Source organism: Trichechus manatus, unplaced genomic scaffold (genome assembly GCF_000243295.1).
Source record: "Trichechus manatus latirostris isolate Lorelei unplaced genomic scaffold, TriManLat1.0 scaffold00049, whole genome shotgun sequence".
Classification (NCBI taxonomy): Eukaryota; Metazoa; Chordata; class Mammalia; order Sirenia; family Trichechidae; genus Trichechus; species Trichechus manatus.
This window is the reverse complement of record NW_004443985.1, coordinates 3,251,219-3,270,172: the sequence shown is the minus strand read 5'-3', so window position 1 is coordinate 3,270,172 and position 18,954 is coordinate 3,251,219. Positions and strand designations below refer to the sequence as shown.

The 18,954-nt window shown below is 44.6% G+C and overlaps 1 pseudogene; it reads right to left on the bottom strand.

Annotated features, from left to right (window-relative positions):
* Nucleotides 1-18,336, bottom strand: part of LOC111820758 (40S ribosomal protein S10 pseudogene) — a 27,508-nt pseudogene extending 9,172 nt beyond the window's left edge.
* Between the last annotated feature and the right edge of the window lie 618 nt (nt 18,337-18,954).

Here is an 18,954-nt window from a genome sequence, read left to right as displayed (position 1 = left end):
GATGCTCCTCAGACCCCAGGGGCACATTCAGAGAAAGCCTTCTCAGCCTCTGCTGGCTTTGGGGTAAGGCTTTCTAAGCTATGAGCTGCTTGGGTGCAGTTAAGACCTTGGGTGATCCTTTGAATTCCCATGGGATTTGCATCCTCCCCAAAAGCCGCATGGAGATAAGCCACAGAAAGAGCGGGTCATAAAAAATTGGTATGGATGCTCTTTAGCCCACCAGCTAGACTGTTGTTGTCAGGTGCTGTCGAGTCAATTTCAACTCATAGCGACCCCATGTGACAGACTAGAACTGCCCTATAAGCTTTTCTAGGCTGTAATCTTTACAGAAGCAGATTGCCAGATCTTCCTAGCAATCTCTAAAGGACACTGTGCTTCTGAGAATTCTCTCACCACCAACATAATATTTATCTAGGTCCTTGCACTGTCTCATTTCTGAGTCATCTGAAACTACAGACTTCAGAAACCCTAGAGAATAAGAAAGAAAAGTAAAATAAAAAATGAACAATAAAAAGGTCATATTCAATTACCATATTAGGTATGCTTCTTTTTTCTAGTTAAATTTTTTTCTTCAGTCTTTTGAAAGTAACAAAACAAAAAAAACTTAAAATACATGTAATGATAGCAAATCTAAAACACAGATTAGAAAGTGTTGGCAGGTTAACTGGAAATCTGATAGCCACAATTTTTGTGCCTTCCTCTCTCTCAGCCCCTGTATCTAATCCATCACCAAGTCCTATCAATACCAAAACCCAATGCCATCGAGTTGATTCCAACTCATAGCAACCCTATAGGAGAAAGTAGAACTGCCCCATTGGGTTTCCAAGGCTGTAACCTTTACTGAAGCGGATTGCCAGGTCTTTCCCCTGAGGAGTGGCTAGTGGGTTCAAACCGAGGACCTTTCGGTTAGCATCTGAGTGCTAACCACTGTGCAACCAAATCCTGTCAATACTACCTCCAAAATGGCTCTAAAATTTATCTACATCTTTCCATCTCAGATACCATGGCCCTAATCCAAGCTATCATTGCATTCTGCCTGGACTACTGTCATAACCTCCTAACTCATCACCCTGCTTTGATTCTTGACCTCCATCCATCCATTCCACACCAGAAGCCAGAGAGTTTCTTAGAGTGCAAATACGTCATCCTTTTGCATAAAAATCTTCAATGAACAGTAAGCATTTGAAAAAATGATCCTTTTTTTGTTCATTAGGAAAATGCAAATTAAAACCACAGTGAGGTACTTCTCTAAAAAACAACCAGATAGCTAAAATGAAAAAGATGCAAAATACCAAGTGTAGGTGAAGATGGGAAGAAACTGGAACTCTCATACATTGTTGGCAAGAATGTGAAATGGTGGCACCATTTTGGAAAATGGTTTTCTAGTATCTACTAAAGCTGAACATACACCCACCCTGTGACCCTACAATTATACCACTAAGAGTATATATCCAACAGAAATGCATTTTTATTTAGACATGCTCACAAATGTTCAGCGCAGCACAATTCATAATAGCCAAAGACTAGAAACTTCCCAAATGTTCATCCACATTAGAATGGATAAACCAGTTGTGGTATATTCACACACTGGAACACCACACAGCAACCAGAATGAACATTCTACAACTACAACAAGACAGATGAATCTCATAGACAGTATTTTGAGTAAAAGAAGTCAGATATGAGTACATATTATATAATTTCATTTATATAAAGTACACATACAGGTGAACAAATAAAAGTTGTTGAAAGTCAAGATAGTACTTACTCTTGGAAGGAAGGGTGAGGACTGGAAAGGGGGACAAGGAGGGAATGCTTCTTGGTTTCTGGTAATGTTCTGTCTCTCAGTCAGGGTGCTAGTCACATGAGCATTCAGTTTGTGAAAATTCAGCAAGCTGTGCACTTATGTATGCTTTTCTGTATGTGTTTATAAAACTGTTGCCGTTGAGTTGATTCTGACTCATAAAGACCCTATAGGATAGAGTAGAACTGCCCCATAAAGTGAGTATGGTCTGTGGGTTCTGGTGTGGCCATTGCAATGAATTATTGAACCCAGTAGATAGTGCTGTGGGAAGGACGACTGGTATCTGAATTGGTAAAGATGGCAGAGAGAGGAGGCGTGTCTGGCCTCCACCTCATGGGAGTCAGCCTTGCATTGTTGATCTTGGTTCTCCTTTCCCCTTGTGAAGTTAGAGGAGGTCAGAAACCACCCCCATGTCATTTTTACACTATGTGGTATTGTGGAATTAATACAGAATTTGGAGTCAGGCAGACCGGGGTTCTAATCCTACCGCGTATCACTAGCTGAGTGGCCTTGGGGAAGTAATTTAACCTCCCAGTCTCCTCACCTCAGTCTCCTCACCAAATGCAGACAATAATATCTTCATTGCAAGGTTGCTTTGAGGATTAATTGAGATAATGTTTTATGACAGAATGTTAGAATGGAAGTTTGGAAAGAGATCCCAAGGTTATAAATACCAGATATCAAATTGAGTTGAGGGACAGACCACCGTACAGGACTTTCAAAGTAAATATTCCAAAACTTATTATATGGCCCTTGTAATTCCTCACTCACATCAAGTTATAAACAGTATAGGTTTAGGAAGATGTCTTAAAAGAGTGGTTTTGAGACTCACACCTCCTTCTCAGAGGTAAGGGTGAGTGGTCCTCTTCACCTTGTTTCAAAACAAGAAAGAGGGGCTTCAGAAAGATGACTACCGTATTATTAGGGCACTATAGTAGGCTGTTATATGGTTTCCACCTGGGAAATCTAGCGGGCAAGCGATAGGTTGGCTAGTTGCTTTGGGGGTGGATAAAGACAGATGATGCTGTAGTGGAATTATCCCACACCCCTAAAGCTTGTCTGGGAAAAGAACAGGAGAATATTCCCCATGGGTTGAATTTGGGGAGTGTAGAAGAGAGAAATTGTCTTAGGAATTGTCCAAAAGGCCAACCTAGAATGACAAACAGAACTAAGCATTAGAGGAGGTGACCAGCTACAAGTAAGAAGACTTTTCTTGTACAGAGAGAACTTCAAGTTCCCACATGGATGAGGAGTTTTGAAAGAAATCACAAAAGCAGTCTGCAAGAAAAGGAATTGGCATCTTACACCTGCCACACCAAGAAGTGCAAAAAAAAATCTTACAACAGTCTCAGTACCTCTCTCTCCTCTCTTCTCCTCTTCTACACTGAAAGGACAGAAGCTAATGCTCTCAGGCGGGGGGAGGAGTAGAAATATGAGGCAGACATACCTATGAGCATGGCTAAAATAAAAAACCTGACAATATCAAGTGCGGACAAAAATGTTGAACAATTAGAACTCTTATACATTGCTGGTGAGAATGCAAAATGGTACAGCTAGTCTGGAAAACAGTTCGGCAATTTCTTGTTAAGTTAAATATGTCGTTATTGTTGTTAGCTGCTGTACAGTCAATGCCAACTCATGGTGACCCCACGAAGTTAAGCATCTACTTTCTGTATGACCCAGCAGTCCCACTCCTAGGAATTTATCATTTATCCGAAATATATTATCCATATCATATTATCCAAGATAAATGAAAACTACAAAGACCTGTACTGGAATGCTTGTAGCAGTTATATTCTTAATTATTTAAAGTTGGAAGCACCTCAGATGTCCATCAACTAGTGAATGGAAAAATTAACTATGCTAAATCCACATAATGAAATGTTACAAAACTATCATGAACTACTGATATATGATACAACATAGATGATTCTCAAATACATCATGCTACTTAAAAGAAAACAGACACAGAAGGCTACATCATTCCATTTATACGACATTCTGGAAAAGGCAAAACTGTAGGGACAGAAATCAGATAAGGGATTGAGATGGAGGAAAGGGGTTGACTACAAAAGGACATGAGGGAAATTTTGTACCTCGGTTGTGGTGGTGGTTACATAGAACTGTAACCGGAGAGTGAATTTTACCATCTGTAAATTATTATTATGGAGCTGATGAGACTTGGCTTCCGACTTTCCTTTACCTACAAGGAATCAATAAAAGAAAGAACAAACCCTGCTGAATAACTTGAAATTAGAAGTAGGAAGTAGAAAACATGAACCATGCTTGTTTAGTGTATCAGATACACTGGTAATGTACCTCACAGAGTGTCTCATACTTAGTTGGCATTTAATAAATTTAGGTGTTCCCCCACGAACGTCTTTTATCAGTTATCTTGAAAATAACAGCACTATGAATATCAGGAAGCAAAAAAAAAAAAAATTAACGAAAGAAAGAATGACAGAGATCTTGAAGGAAACACAATATTTTCAGACTAAGTCAAGGACTTTTTTAGGGTGGTTTATTTCCCCACAGACATCTAAAGTATGATTCATTTAGAGCTAATTAAAAGGCTGGTGAGAAACTCTGAAATATATATAGTGAGCACACCTTGAGTAGAAAAATGTTCTTAGGCTCTTACCTGGAAAATTTTCAATGAAGAGAAAGATTCCATGCACAAAAGCATAACGGAATCAGCCATTAGAATGAATAACAGAGTTCAGTGTGGTTTTTACGTATCAGCTAGCATATAGACATCAATAGCAACACAGCCACTTTAGAAAGCCAGTTGGCAATGTCTGCTAAAAATGAACATATGCAAATTCTATGACGCAGCATTTTCCCTCTTAAGTGTATACCTAACAGAAATGTGTACATATGTTCACCAGAAGATATGTACAAAATTGTCCATTGCAGTACTATTCATAATAGCCCTAAACCAGAAATGACCCAAATGCCCATCAATATTAGAATAGATTTTTAAAATAGCGGTGTGTTCACATAAATACTACCGTATTTTTACAAAAATAGTTCAGCGACCTCTGTGTTTGTTTGCCACCAGCGCCCTCCCCCCTCCCCTCGAGGTATTTTCCTAAACCCGCTATGTTAATTTCTTTTTTACAGCAACATGTGGAAGAGGATTGGCATGGTGGTGCTTATAAGGGTGCCTAGCAGCGGGAGGAGGGTACGGCACAGCTGGCAAACAAACGCAGAAGGCGCACGTTATTTGCATAAAAATATACATCAATGAAAATGAATGATTTGCAACCACAAGCAACAATATGGATGAAACTCACAAACACAATATAGAGCAAAAGAAGCCAGATACAGAAGAGTACATACTGCATAGATCCATTTATATAAAGTACAAAAACAGGCAAAATTAGTATAGGGTGTTAGAAGTCAGGGTAGTGGTAACCCTTTGGGGGATAGTGACTAGAAGCTAGGATGCTGGTCATGCTCAGATTCTTGATCTGTGTGCTGGTTACAAGAATATGCTCAGTGTGGGAGAATTTATTGAGATACCCTCTTACCATATGTTCCTTTCTCTGTATGGCACGTTATACTTCAATTAGAAAGTTCAAAAGAAATAATATTATTTCTTTGCCTAAGCAAAAATCGATGTGATAATCTTGTAGAAAGTAAAACATCATTCACACCAGCAACAGAAACTGTCAAGAATCAGAGTTAGCAACAACGACAAAGAACGGCAAGTGTGATGAACTCAGTTGCATCCTCCAAAAATTTATGTTGAAGTCCTTACTTCTCTTACCTATGAACTTGACCGTGTTTGGAGATAGGGTGTTTGCAGATGTTATCAGTTCACGTGAGGTCATACCAGAGTACGGGCGTCCTCATTCAATCTGAGTGATGTCCTACAAAAGAGAAGAGGAGACACAGACAGACAAAGAGGGAGGATGCTGTGTAAAGATGCAGCTGCATGACAAGGAACGACGGGGGCTACCAGAAGCTGAGGGAGACAAGAAGAGCCTTCAGAGAGTACACGGCCCTACCAACACCCTGGTTCCGACTTCTAGCCTCCAGAACTGTGAGACAATAAATTTCTTTGCGTGTGTGTGTGTATTAATCAGCTATTATCACAAAAAATTCTGTGAAACAAATGATCTCAAAACGAGACAATAAATTTCTGTTTAAAGCCACTCATTTCATGGTACTTTGTTAGAACAGATACACTAGGATACAGAGAAAAGTTTACAATCTCCTAAACCTGTTGCTGTCGAGTCGATTGCTACTCGTGGTGACCCTGTAGTGCAGAGTAGAACTGCCCCATAGGATTTCCAAGGAGCAGCTGGTGGATTCGGACTGCCAACCTTTTGTACTGCAGCCAAGCACTTAACCACTGCGTCACCAGGGCTCCACTGTTCCTGACATCCCTCCTATATTTGACGCTGGTGACCCCTCCCACCTTTGGAAAGCCCTCCACATCCTTGACATTTGCAGGTATCTACCTCTCTGGCCATTCCTTGTTTCTACCTCTTCACCAACTCCTTCTCCTTGCTCACCTTTTCATGCTGCTTTCTCCAGGGCTTTTGCCCACATCTAAACCTTGCGAGTCAACCTCTGACGCCTTGACTTAGACTCAGTGATTGCAGACTTCTGGCCGCCAGAACTGTGAGAGAGTACTTCTGTTGTTTTAAGCCACCAAGTTAGTGGTAATTTGCTATAGCAGCAGCCCTAGAAAACTAATTTAAAAAACCAAACCCCTTGCTATTGAGTCGATTTTGACTCAGAGTGATCTCATGTGCTATAGAGTAGAACTGAGCTCCACAGGGTGTTCTTGGCTGTGATTTTTATAGAAGCAGATCTTCAAGCCTTTCTTCCACTATATTGCTAGCTGGGTTCAAACCACCAACCTTTTGGTTAGTAGTCGAGCTCAAACCATTTGTGCCACACAGGAGCCTGACAGAAGCAGCAGCCCAATAGCAATGAGCACACATAGCATGCAGATCTTAGTTTCTACCTACCAATCTCTATTAAAAGGAACCAGGGCTTCTTGAAGAAATGGTTGATTCTATGGCTAAGCTAAGTACAAGGAAATACTCTCTTATTATATCAGAGACAGTGGCATCACTAGGGTTGACGTCACCCAATGTGGTAGTTCATGGTGTTACCCCCCCATGCTAGTTACCACAATATTGTAGCTAAAACACCAGAAAATTTGACAAAATCAGTGACTATAAAAACACCGACATCAATGAGAACAATAGCACGTGCCTGTAGCATATGCAGACAAAACCACGTGATTTGAAGCATCATTGTAATTGGGTAATAATGATAGCTCTGAATGGAGCACATTAGAAGGTTTAAAAAGTAAATTAGTGTAGAGTTTTAGCCTTGTAAGTATATTGATACATGTAAGCTGGGCTTATGAAATTTTTTTTTTGTTATAACTAACCACAGGAATATTTTTATAAAAAGTAATAAATTTTTGCTGAAACACTGCACAAAAAGTTTATAGACAGTCATTGTGGTGTCACTCCCTCTGACAGTGACACCCAGTGCAGTCCACACCCCCCCACACCCCCTTAGTGATGCACTGATCACAAAGTAACTCAAATGATGGAACCTTGTCAAAAGGACACAAAAGTCAGCTTGAAGGGACTTCTACTGGCCAAATCTAGGACAATTTGAACACCAAGATAAATAATGATAGTAATGAATGATAAACCATTAAAGAAAATAGGAATCCATGAGTCCATACTGATATAAATAAATGAGTGAATACATTAAAAATTTGGTATAGAACAGGATATTTACATAATTTCAAAGCACTTACATAGAAAATATTAATTACAAAGGGTAAAGGAGTAACTTTACAGTGAAGAAACTTGGTGGACAATACTTTAATCGAGTGATCAAAATTAGCTTTACCAGTAATGGGACAAATCAAAGTCATGTGTCACCTGATAGGATGCGATGAGAACAGAGCATCACTTCTGTGATGTTTCCGCCAAAGGTGGGTAACCCGAATTTATTCTTGAGGTAACTCCAGGAAGACCCAAACTGGGGGATAGTCTGCAAAGTAACTGCCTATAATCTTCAAGAGTGTCAAGGTCACAAGGTCAAGAAAAAACTGATAAGCTTTTCCAGATTAAAGCAAACTAAAAAGATACAAAAACGAAATGAAAGATCTGACTCCGAACTGAATCCTTTTGCTATAAAGGACATTATCAGGACATTTAGCAATTTGAAGGAAATCTGAAGATTAGTTGGTAGTAACGTATTGACAGAGGTCCCTGGCGGCACAAACGGTTAAGCGCTCAGTTGCTAACAGAAAAGTTGGCAGTTTGAACCCACCCAGCTGCTCTGTGGGAGAAAGACCTGGTAATCTGCTTCCATAAAGCTTACAGCCAAGCAAACCCTATGGAGCAGTTCTACTCTGTCACGTGGGGTCACTGTGAGTTGAAATTGACTCAGTAGCACCTCACAACAACAATGTATTGACCCTAATTTTCTGGTTATGATGACCGTATTGTAGTTATGGAAGAAAATATCCTCATTTGTGTGAAATACTGAAGTGTCTGGGGAGTGACGGGGCAGTATATTGACAACTTACTCTCAAATAATTCAGGAAAGACATTCTTCTCATTGTTCTTGCAGCTTTTCTGAAAGTTAGAGATCGTTCAAAATAATAAAAATAAAAGCCAGGTGAGGAAGGCTAGGAAAAAACATCTCAGCGTGCCAATTTACAAAGGAGATAAGGGAGGAGCAAGACCTGCTGTCAGAGGTCACCCCTGTGTTGAGTGGTTTTTTTGTAACGGGTGTCTGGATGGATTGCATTAATTCATTCAACAACAAACGTTGACTATGCCTCAGTATGTTCTGTCTATGTTGCACATTGGGGATTCAACAGTGAACAAAACAGACATTATCCCTGACCTACAGAAGTTGACTTTGGGGATGACATAGTCTTCCTAAGGGAAGTAAGATGCAAACACAGAGTGAGCAGCAAGCCAGATAAAGTAGGGTGGTTTGAAGTGTTCATAACTATATATTAAAATCTGTTTTACGTGTTCTCTGACCCAAAGCCCGTTGTTGTCGAGTCGATTTTGACTCAAGGATTAGTTAATGCTAAAATCTAAAGACCTCCTGGATTAACCACTTTGATTAGGCAAGTGTTTGACCCAGGGCAATGATGCTTCCTGTCGAAGTCTCTTTAGGCGTTGTTCAACTCTCAGTAAGCAGACTCACTCTTCTTTCTCATCCCACGGAATGAGGCACGGGTGTTAGGCCAAAATCCATTTCCCAAACATGAGAAAGTAATGCATCCTCAGGAGCTCTAGGGATTTATCTGCGATGTCTTATAAGCAGTTGCTATGACAACAACACCACAAGGCGGCTCCCAAATGTGTGCACCGCGGCAGGCTTCTGCAGACACGCTCCCTCTGAGCTCCTGTACACCTAAATGTTGCTCCCAAAGCTGCCATGTCGTTACTGGACATTTGAAGCTTCTGTGCTGAGAGGGCTGTTATGGACTTGGTGTATGAATGCAAAGAAGCCTGGGTGGCATGAGCAGTTTGCAATCGGCTGCTAACCTGAAAGTTGGTGGTTCAAACCCACCCAGCTGCTCCACAGAGGATAGGCCTGCCGAACTGTTTCATAAAGGTAACAGCCAAGAAAACTCTGGGGGTCGCCGTGAGTCACAGTCGATTCAGTGGCAGTGGGTTTGGTTTGGTTTTGGTGTGGAATGCGAAAGCAGCAAAAAAAAAGGAAGAGCCAAGGAATTTAGGAAAGGAACTAGTAGTGTAAAGTAACAAATTAAAGCTTGATGAATCTGAGGGAGTAATTTTGCACGAATCAGCATGAACTTAATTAAGACTTTGAGACCTCTTCCCTGATTCTGAATGCACTCCATTGTCTCGGCTTGGAGCCTGCCCAGTGCAGTCCGGCGGCCAGGTCACAGGACTTTGGCCTTATTTTGCATAAGGGGGCAGAGTTGGCAGTTCTGCCTCTTGGGCCAGGGAAGAAGATAAGACTGAAACATTTTTTTGACAGCAACGATGTCTTCTGAGTTTTCTCGTTAGGAGTAGTGCTGGGCTGGACCAGTGGGGCTCCCTGAGAAACAGCTCCCACCAGTAGTGATGATCAAGCAGTATCTGTCACCAGTAACCCCACTGAGTCAATTCCCACTCATGGCAAGCCCATGTGTGTCAGAGTAGAACTGTGCTCCACCGGATTTTTTAGAATTAGGTCAAGTCTTTCTTCCAGGGTGCCTCTGGGTGGACTCGAACTGCCAACCTTTCAGTTAGCAGTCAAGCACAATAACAGTTTGCACCACCCAGGGACACCAGTATCTATCACAGCCTTCAGAGAAGCAGATCCCATAAAAGAACTTTGAATCCCCATAGGTCAGAGGGACAATGGTCTTCCCTTCTCTCCCAAGTGGGAGGAGAGTCTGGGTTGCCTGTCTGCACGGCCATGTTGAAGAAGGGCCTTGCAGCACTTTACTTGCAGTACAGCTCACTGTGAGTTACTACTTAGTTGAGATTATGAAAGATCTTTCACTAAAACTTAGGACCGCTCCCAGGTTAGCTATGGCAGAGAGCTTCTGCTCTAAACACCTTCAGCCTTGTCTGGGGAATTCCAGTCCAGTGGGCTTGGAGGGTCAGCATGCCAAGGAGAGGCACTGAATTCTCTATGGTGTCTTGTTCAGGAACAAACAGAAACGTGCGTGTGCTCCTGGTGTCTGTGTCCGATCTGTTCCAGTGGAAGGAGATTATGATGGGCCAAGTACAACTGGGGATACTGGAAAGGTAAGTGCTGCCGGCAGCCAACCCAGAGTTATTTCCTGGGAATGTCAGCTCCCCCAGCTGTGACCCTTGTGCCTACTGAGCGCTATGTCCTGGCCAATTGAGACCCCGCTTCCTGACCTGGAGTCCCCACCCCCACTTCTACTTCCTCCCCTTTTACAGTACCTCTGATTTTGAGACCTTGAAAACTCATTGTCTGGCCACACTTGGGAAAGGAGAGAGGGCCATCTGGGTAGGACTCCACCCCATGCCTCCAATCTAGAACACAGGAGGCTTTCTTCTACTCATTCTTTCATTGACTCGTTCAAAAAATATTAACTGGCACCCTGTGGCCAGCACTACCGTGAGCCCTGAGGACGCAGAGGTGAATTAAGTAGACAAGACTCCGACTCTTGCAGAATTTACACTCTGGTGGGAGAAGGCAGACAATAAAGAAGAAAATGAATCAACAAGGCGGTTTCCATTTGTAGCGAGTTCTGTAAGGTGAACAAAGACAAGGCTGTGACAGAGAGCGACGGAGGGGCCAGAAGGGGTGAGTCTCTCCATTGCTTCTGCCAGCCATGGTCTTTGCAACTGAGGACTGCGGTCCTCATCCGCCATGGGAAGAACAGAAGCACCTTGGGGTGTGGGGGTGGAGTGGAGGTGGTTCCTTCTGTCATTTCAGCAGATGGTTGTCATCTGAGCCCCGTTGCCAGGCAACCCAGCCATGCCACATGCAAACCCGGCAGAGAGCTTGGAACCCAGGTAAGCAAAGCCAATTTCTGCTAAGCAGGTCAGCTCTCACTCAGAGCATCTTGGAACCTGGATGTTCTCACTCAATAGGTTCTTGAAGGACAGAGAAGAAGACAAGCACTTGTGAAGGGCAGAGTCAGCAGTCCTAACTCTTGGTCCATTGAAGAAGACAAGCCGAAAACATCTTGTCAGCAGCAACAATGCTGAGCACCAGACTAAGCAAATCTTGGCCAGAAAGATCTTTGGATGTCTTTCTTGTTCACACTCTCCCTTTTGGCTGATGGTCCCTTGTGTCTTCACGGGGCCCCTGGGCCCCATCCCACATCTGGCAAAGTTATTTGTTGTCTGTCTATCTTCTTTGGTGAAGTGTCTATTCAAATTTCTGTCCATGTTGGGGGTTATTTTTTCTTATTATTGAGTTTCGGGATGTGTGTATGTATGTGTGTGTGTACATATATCAAAACTTATAAAATTGTAAACTTTAAACATAGTCAGTTTGTTGTATGTCAATTAATCTTTAATAAAAGTGTTTTGTTTGTTTTTTTAAAGTCATCTAAGGGAAGCTAGGAGCCCTGGTGGCGCAGTGGTGAAGAGCTTGGCTGCTCACCAAAAGGTCAGCAGTTTGAATCCACCAGCTGCTCCTTGGAAACCCTATGGGGCAGTTCTACTCTGTCCTGTAGGGTCGCTATGAATTGGAACTGACTCAGTGGCACCTAACAACAACAAGCCTAGACAGGGTGGTCATGGGAAATTTGTCTGAGGAGATAACTTTGATCTGACACCTGAAAAATGAGAATGAACGAGCTGTGGCAAGAACATGGGAAAGACTACTCCATGCAGAGGGGACAAGTGTAAAGGGGCTGTGGGAAGGACTTGGTGTGTTCCAGAAACAACAAGGAGGCCAGTGTGGCTGGCATGTAGTGTGGTGATCGCTGGGGAGAATAAAATGAGGTGAAGTCAGAGAGGCAAGCAAAAGCCACATCATGCACTAGTGGTCCAGGGTGAGAAGCCTGGGTGTTTGGGACGATGGCAAGGCACTGAAAATGTGCATGAGTGTGTGTGTGCGCGCGTGCGCACGTGCGTTCAGGATACAACTCCTTTATCAGATACGTGTTTGCAAATATTCATCCAGTCTGAGTTTGTCTTTTTTTTTCTCTTAACAGTGTCTTTTGAAGAGCACATATTGTTAATTTTGATGAAGTTCAATGATCCATGTTTTGTTTTACGGGTCATGTTTTGGTGCTATAGCTAAGAAATGTGTGCCGAAACCACAGTGACAAAGGTTTTATTCTGTTTTCTTTTATAAGTTTTATAGTTTTAGATGTTACGTTTAGCTCGGTCTATGTAGACAATGGAAACCCTGGTAGTGTAGTGGTTAAGAGCTAAGGCTGGCAGCGGGCTGGGTTTGGTTTTATGTAGACAATAGTAACTTTGTAAATGAAGACGATTGTATTTTGCCCTTTCCAATCTGGGTGGCTTGTGTTCCTTTTTCTTGCCTTTCTGCACTGGTTAGAGCCTCCACTACAGTGTTGAATAAACTGGATTGTTTCAGCATTGGAGTGAATAAAAATGCTTGGCATTGACAGCTTTGCCTTGCTCTTGATCTTAGAGGGAAAACATTCGGTCTTTCATCATTAAATATGACATTAGCTGTAAGTTTTTCACAGAAAAACTTTATCTAAGAAAATTCTACATGGCAAAATTTAAAACCAAGCAAAAGTTTAAAACTATGAAGAAATATTTCTAATATAGATGATAAGTAAAAAGCTATTTGGCTTTCACATAAACAGGGCCTATAAATAAATAAGACAAAGACCAGCCACTCAGTAGAAAAATAGTCAAAAAATGTGCATATACAATTCACTGAAAAGTAAATGCAAATGACTTTTAAATGTGTGGAAAGTTCTCCAACCTCACTGACAATATAAGAAGTGAATATTAAAACTCAGATTGCTAGATATAACTATTCCATTGGCAAAGATCAGAAAGTGTAAACACACTGATTGGTCAGGACAGAGAAAAACATGCCTTCTCCTACACTGCGAAGGATGTGGAAGGTAACCACCAATGGACGGCAGTTTGGCAAAATCTATCAAAAGTTCAAATGCACGTACGCTTTGATCCACCAATTCCATTTCTAAGAATTTATCCTGTAGATACGCTCTCGTATGTACACAGAGCTGATATAAAAACCCTGTTGGCATCGAGTCCATTCCGACTCAAAGCAGCTCTGCAGGACAGAGGAGAACTGCCCCATAAGGTTTCCAAGGAGCAGCTGGTGGATTCAAACTGCGAACCTTTTGTTTAGCGGACGAGCTCTTCACCACGGAGCCACCAGGGCTCCTGCTTAGATGAATATACGAGGAGGTTAACATTAACTACAGCGTCATTTGTGACAGGAGAAGACTAGAAGAAATCTAAATATCCATCAACGTGAGATTTGTTACATTATAGCATATACGTATGTTGTGAGTTTTAAAAATGTGACAGATAATTACATACTGATATGTACAAGACAGCCACTACAATGGGCTCAAATATATCAAAGCTCATGCAGACGGCGCGGGACCGGGCAGCGTTTGTTCTAGTCTACCTAAGTTACCGTGAGTCGGGGCCAGCTTGATGACCGCTAACAACAATAACAGCATACGAGATACGTTATTAAGTGAAAATAAACAGAAGAGCAAAACAGCATTGGAAGGAAAACAAGGAAGTCAGCCGTCAGGGGAGGAGACAATGTTCAACACAACCCTATCGTGTTGTTTGAATGTTTACCTTATGTACATAACTGGCGTGCTTGTAGGTAAAAACAAAGTATAAAAACTAATTACTTTTAAAATATATTGTCTAGAACAGCTGTTTTAAGTTATGGTAAATAATAAGATGTGGTTATCTGAGGAATAATCAAAACCAGGATCAGAACAAACTCCAGATGCAGCAGCTGTTGGGAAAAAAATTGTAGATTGGCACTAATGACCCCAATTCTTCACTCCTCCCTATATGCGTACCCTTTGCCTTTCCTGGGCCACCTTTGGTGGTCTTCCGCTGTGGTTGGGACGTAATTCCCTGCCCCTGACACCCACGTGAGTTGCATTAGCCAGTACAATGAGGCAGGAGTGATAAGGTACCAGTTCTGCGTCTAGGATTTAAGAGACCTTGTGCGCTTCAGCTTCCTCCTGTGCTTCTGCCATCTCTACGAGAAGGACACGCCCAGCCTAGCCCACTGCTCCCAGTAGAAAGATGAGAGACATGTAGAGCATTTATGCTGGCTAAGATGGCTCAGCCAAGCTCAGCCCGGAGCAGAACCCCAGGTGACCTACAGACACATGAGCAAGCCTAGCCAAGGTCAGCCAAGCCCAGGCTCGTGACCTGTGAATTCTAATGATAAATGATTCTTGCTTTAAATTACTGTCAAGGTGGTTTGTTACACAGCAATTTCTAGCCGACACAGGGATAGGCTCAAACATAGCAACTATTGTGAGGATGGTGCAGAACAGGGCAATGTTTTGTTCTGTTGTGCATGGGGTCACTATGAGTCAGAGCCAACTGGGTGGCACCCAACAACCACAAATAGGGATGGTGTCCAGGTCGTAGACCCTGTCGTCTTATGGGTTTTATCCTGCAGGATATGTACTAAGCAGCAGCCAAGGGCAGGGATGCTGGAAAGGAATGGCCCAGGGTGCCCGCAAAATCAGAAAAGGGATGCATCGATTATTAATTTTGGGGGTTAAAAGCCCATTGTTCCAGTTACTCTGTTCCAGTTACTGTGGCTGCATAACAAAGTACTCCAAATGCAGTGGCTTAAAACAATGACGTGTTTTGCTCATTGAGCTCTAATTCCCTCGGCATCAGCTAAGGCAGTTCAAGGGCTAGGGGCTAGAATCATCTGTAGGCTTGCTCACTCTGATGTCCAGTAACTGATGCTAGCTGTTGGCTGAGGCCTTAGCTGGGGCTGCCGGCTGGAACACCTACACATGGCCTCTTCATATGGCTACTCGGGCTTCCTTACAACATGGTGGCTGCGTTCCACAAGACAGAAAGCCAGGCAGAAGCCATATTACCTTTTATGACCTAGCCTTGGAAATAATGCCATTTGCCTTCTTCCAATTCTATTCCTTAAGGTAGTAAGGAGGTCTCACCCAGGTACAAAGAGAGGGGAAGCAGACTTCATCTCTTGATGAGAAGTGTTAAAGTGCTCATAGAGCATGTGGGACTAGAAACATTACTGGGCTGGTTTTTGGAAAATACAATCTGCCACAGACAGTGAGAGAGGAAGAAAAGTTGAAGAGGATGGAGGAGCTCAGGAGAACTGAGGTAGGAGGTGTCTCTGAGGTAAGAAAATTATGGGCTTGATAAAGCCTGGCTGCAAAGAACCTGAGAGACGAAGTGAGCAATGGATGCCCTGCCTGTGGTAGAGACAGAGCTGGGAGAATCTGTAGATAGCAAGGAGCTTCCATGGTCTGCCTGACAGGCCATCTCTCTTTAGAGCTGGGGCGGGTTAACCAGTAAGCGTGGTATGCACCAGCTTGCATTGAGAAAGGTACGCCTGGCTTCATTGTATTTATCTGCTAATCTGTGATGAGCAGTTTCACATGGGTTTCACCACATCTCTGACGTGGTGGGGGACAGGTGAAATTGTGCCCTGCAGGTTGGTGGGAAGGCACAATTGGGCCCGTGAGGACCTTGCTTCTTTTTGGGTAATCTGGCCCTGCGTGGCTCAGTGGTTAAGAGCTCAGCTGCTAACCAACAGGACGGCAATTCAAATCCACCAGCCGCTCCTTGGAAACTCTATGGGGCAGTTCTTCTCTGTCCTACAGGGTCGCTATGAGTCAGACTCGACTCAACGGCAATGAGTTTTTGCGGATCTGAGTGCTGCTTAGGGCCGATGATGCTGGAGTGCGGTGGGACAGGTTAAAGGTTTAACCAGAGCTACGGGGAGTCAGTGGAACTTGATGCTGCATCAGGTCTAAGATGGGGTGCATGGGGCTCAGTCTTGCCCCGCAGGAGAGGCAAATCGGAGAGCTCCCATGGTCAGCAAATAACATCCCTCATATTTATACTGTGCTAGCGAGGTGCAAGGGACCCTGCTGGCGTAGTGGTTAAGAGCTCGGCTGCTAACCCGAAGGTCAGCAGTTCGAATCCACCAGCCGCTCCTTGGAAACCTATGGGCAGTTCTTCTCTGTCCTGTAGGGTCGCTGTGGGTTGGAATCAACTCTACCTGGATGGGTTAGCAGGTGCACAGCAGTGTGGTGAGGAGAAGGCTAGGGACAGGCTGCTTAACTTCTTTGCACTTCAGTTTCCACATCCACAAAGCAGGATACTGCCTACTTCCCACGGTTACCAGGAGGATTAAGGACAATGACATCCGAGAGACAGTTAGTTACCAAATTCCAGTTAGCAGGTGGGTGCTCCACGCAGATCGCTGTGCTTGGATTTCTCATGAACCTTCTTAAAGGAGAAGGAGCTCAGTGTCAGCTCTTTGACTAGGAATAGGTTGATTCCCAGTGTCATAAACCATCCGGTGATAAATTGCTGGGGGCATTTACAGGAACGGCAACAGAGCTTGATCGGGGAGATGATCCAGTTCTTGATTTGAGCCTGACAGAGCTCAGAGCCTCCCACTCACAGCTGGAGCACCTGCAGACTGGGTTTCCCACCGCCGCAAGGAAGACCGTCTCTGTTGGAAGCAGGCTGACACACAGCCCCAGATTCGGGCTGGGAAACTGCCAGGAGCCCTGCTCTTCCCTCCCATGAGCTCCCTCCAATTCTTTGCTCTTGTCTGTCCCCTCTCAGAAGCTCAGCTCAGGGCGGCCGGCCCCTCAGAGAGCCCACTGCCTGGGCAGGGCAGGGCAGGGGAGTGTGGTGGGAAAGGGAACAAGGTGCTCAGACATTCTGACAATCTCAAATGCACCCACTCAAGTGCACACTGTTGGCCCTGACTCTGTGTTTGGCAGTGAGCTAAAAGCGTGTCTCATCAAAGCTGGAAAATGTGTCGAGAATAGCAATTGTCTTCACTCCACGCAAACACCCTGTCAGCTCCACCAAATTTTTGGACTGTACACTAGGTCTGCAAACAGTTGGCACTCAGCACACGGCCCTTCCCTTCCTTTCTCTCCTTCCTTCTGCCCCTCAGGGCCAGCTCTACGTACACTCTGGAATCTGCAACGCTGATTCAAGGTCCCCAAAGAGGTCTTTTTATTTTATGGTCTTCTGGCTCCCTTAGTTTCTCAAAAACACGTGCACGATTCCATTCCACAAACACTCACTGAGCACCTCCTGTGGGCCGGGCCCCGTGCTGCCTGCCAGGACGGGGTTCCTGCCCCCCAGGAGGCCTTGGACTGGAGCAGCGCATTGCAGCAGAACTTCCTGTGAAGGTGGAAATGTTCTGTCTCTGCACCGTCCTCTATGGCAGCCACTAGCCTCGTTTGGACTCTGGAGGACTTGACATGTGGCTAGTGTGCATTTTTTATTTTTGTTAATTTAAATTTAAATACCCACACGTGGCTGTGGCTACTGCCGTGGAGGACGCAGGCTAGAAGGGCGCACAGAAGAATATTCCACCTTCTGCTTCTAAGTGCTGTGAGAGGTGTGAAGACCCCCTGCGCAGGGAGCAGGGTATCAGCCACCCTCCTCACAAAAAAAAGGTTAATCTCTGCATGGGGATTAGAGAGGGCTTCCTGGAGGTGGTGGCTTGGGGGAGGAGCCTTAAGAAGGGAAAGAACTTCAATAGGGGGAGGTGGATGGGAAGGCTCCATGGCAAAGGCACAGAGGCTGGAGCATGCAGCAGACATTCAGGGAACAGCTAGGAAAGGGGGCGGCTGGAACACTGGTTCCTGGGGGGTCAGGTCCGTGGGAAAGGAGGCTAGACAAGTGGGTTGTGGAGAGCTTGCATGGCGGGCTAGGCACCTGGGGCGTCCCGAGGCCTCAGGTAACTGCCTCTGACCACAGAAGGAGACTGCCAACACGAGCTTTAAGACGCAGACACTCACTTGAGGGGGGATGCTGGCGGCCCTGGGAGGTGGGTGCCATGGCCGTAAGCAGAGGAAACGAAGAATTCAGGGCAGAGGTAAGGAGATGGGGGAAGGGGAGTGTGAGCCTGTCCTCCGACGCCACCCCAGCACCTCCTCCTCTGTCTTGCATCCCTAGCAGCCTGCTAGGTTTCACTTGATAAAAGGGATCAAAGCACGCAGTAGGTGTTCAATCAATGCAGGAAGAACGGATGGGCTTGAGCAGTCTCTCAGGCTTGGTGATGGTTAGAAATTAGCCACGGGGACTAAGCAGTGTTAGGCACTCACACCTCCAGATCGTCAGTGGGTGCCTACTAAGGCCTGGATGCACAGGCGTGGGGGTGCTGCAGTAACACAGCCCGAGGCTCCGCCCTCGGGGATCTCGGCCAGGTGAGAGTGCACCCAGCTTCTTCTGAGGCCAGTGACAGGGAGGAGGGCTGCCTTCGGGGGAACCGAGAAAGCAGGAGGAAAAGCTGGCCTGAGGCATAACGTTTTGTTTGGGGCACCTGACTCAGGTCTGCCAGAGGCACGCCGGGTGGAGGACCCCTGCAGGTCCTCAGAAGAGGCGTCGGGGCAGGAAGATGTGACTGTGAGGTCATGGGCACGGCAGAGGTGGAGATGTCCAGGGAGTGGGGTCAGA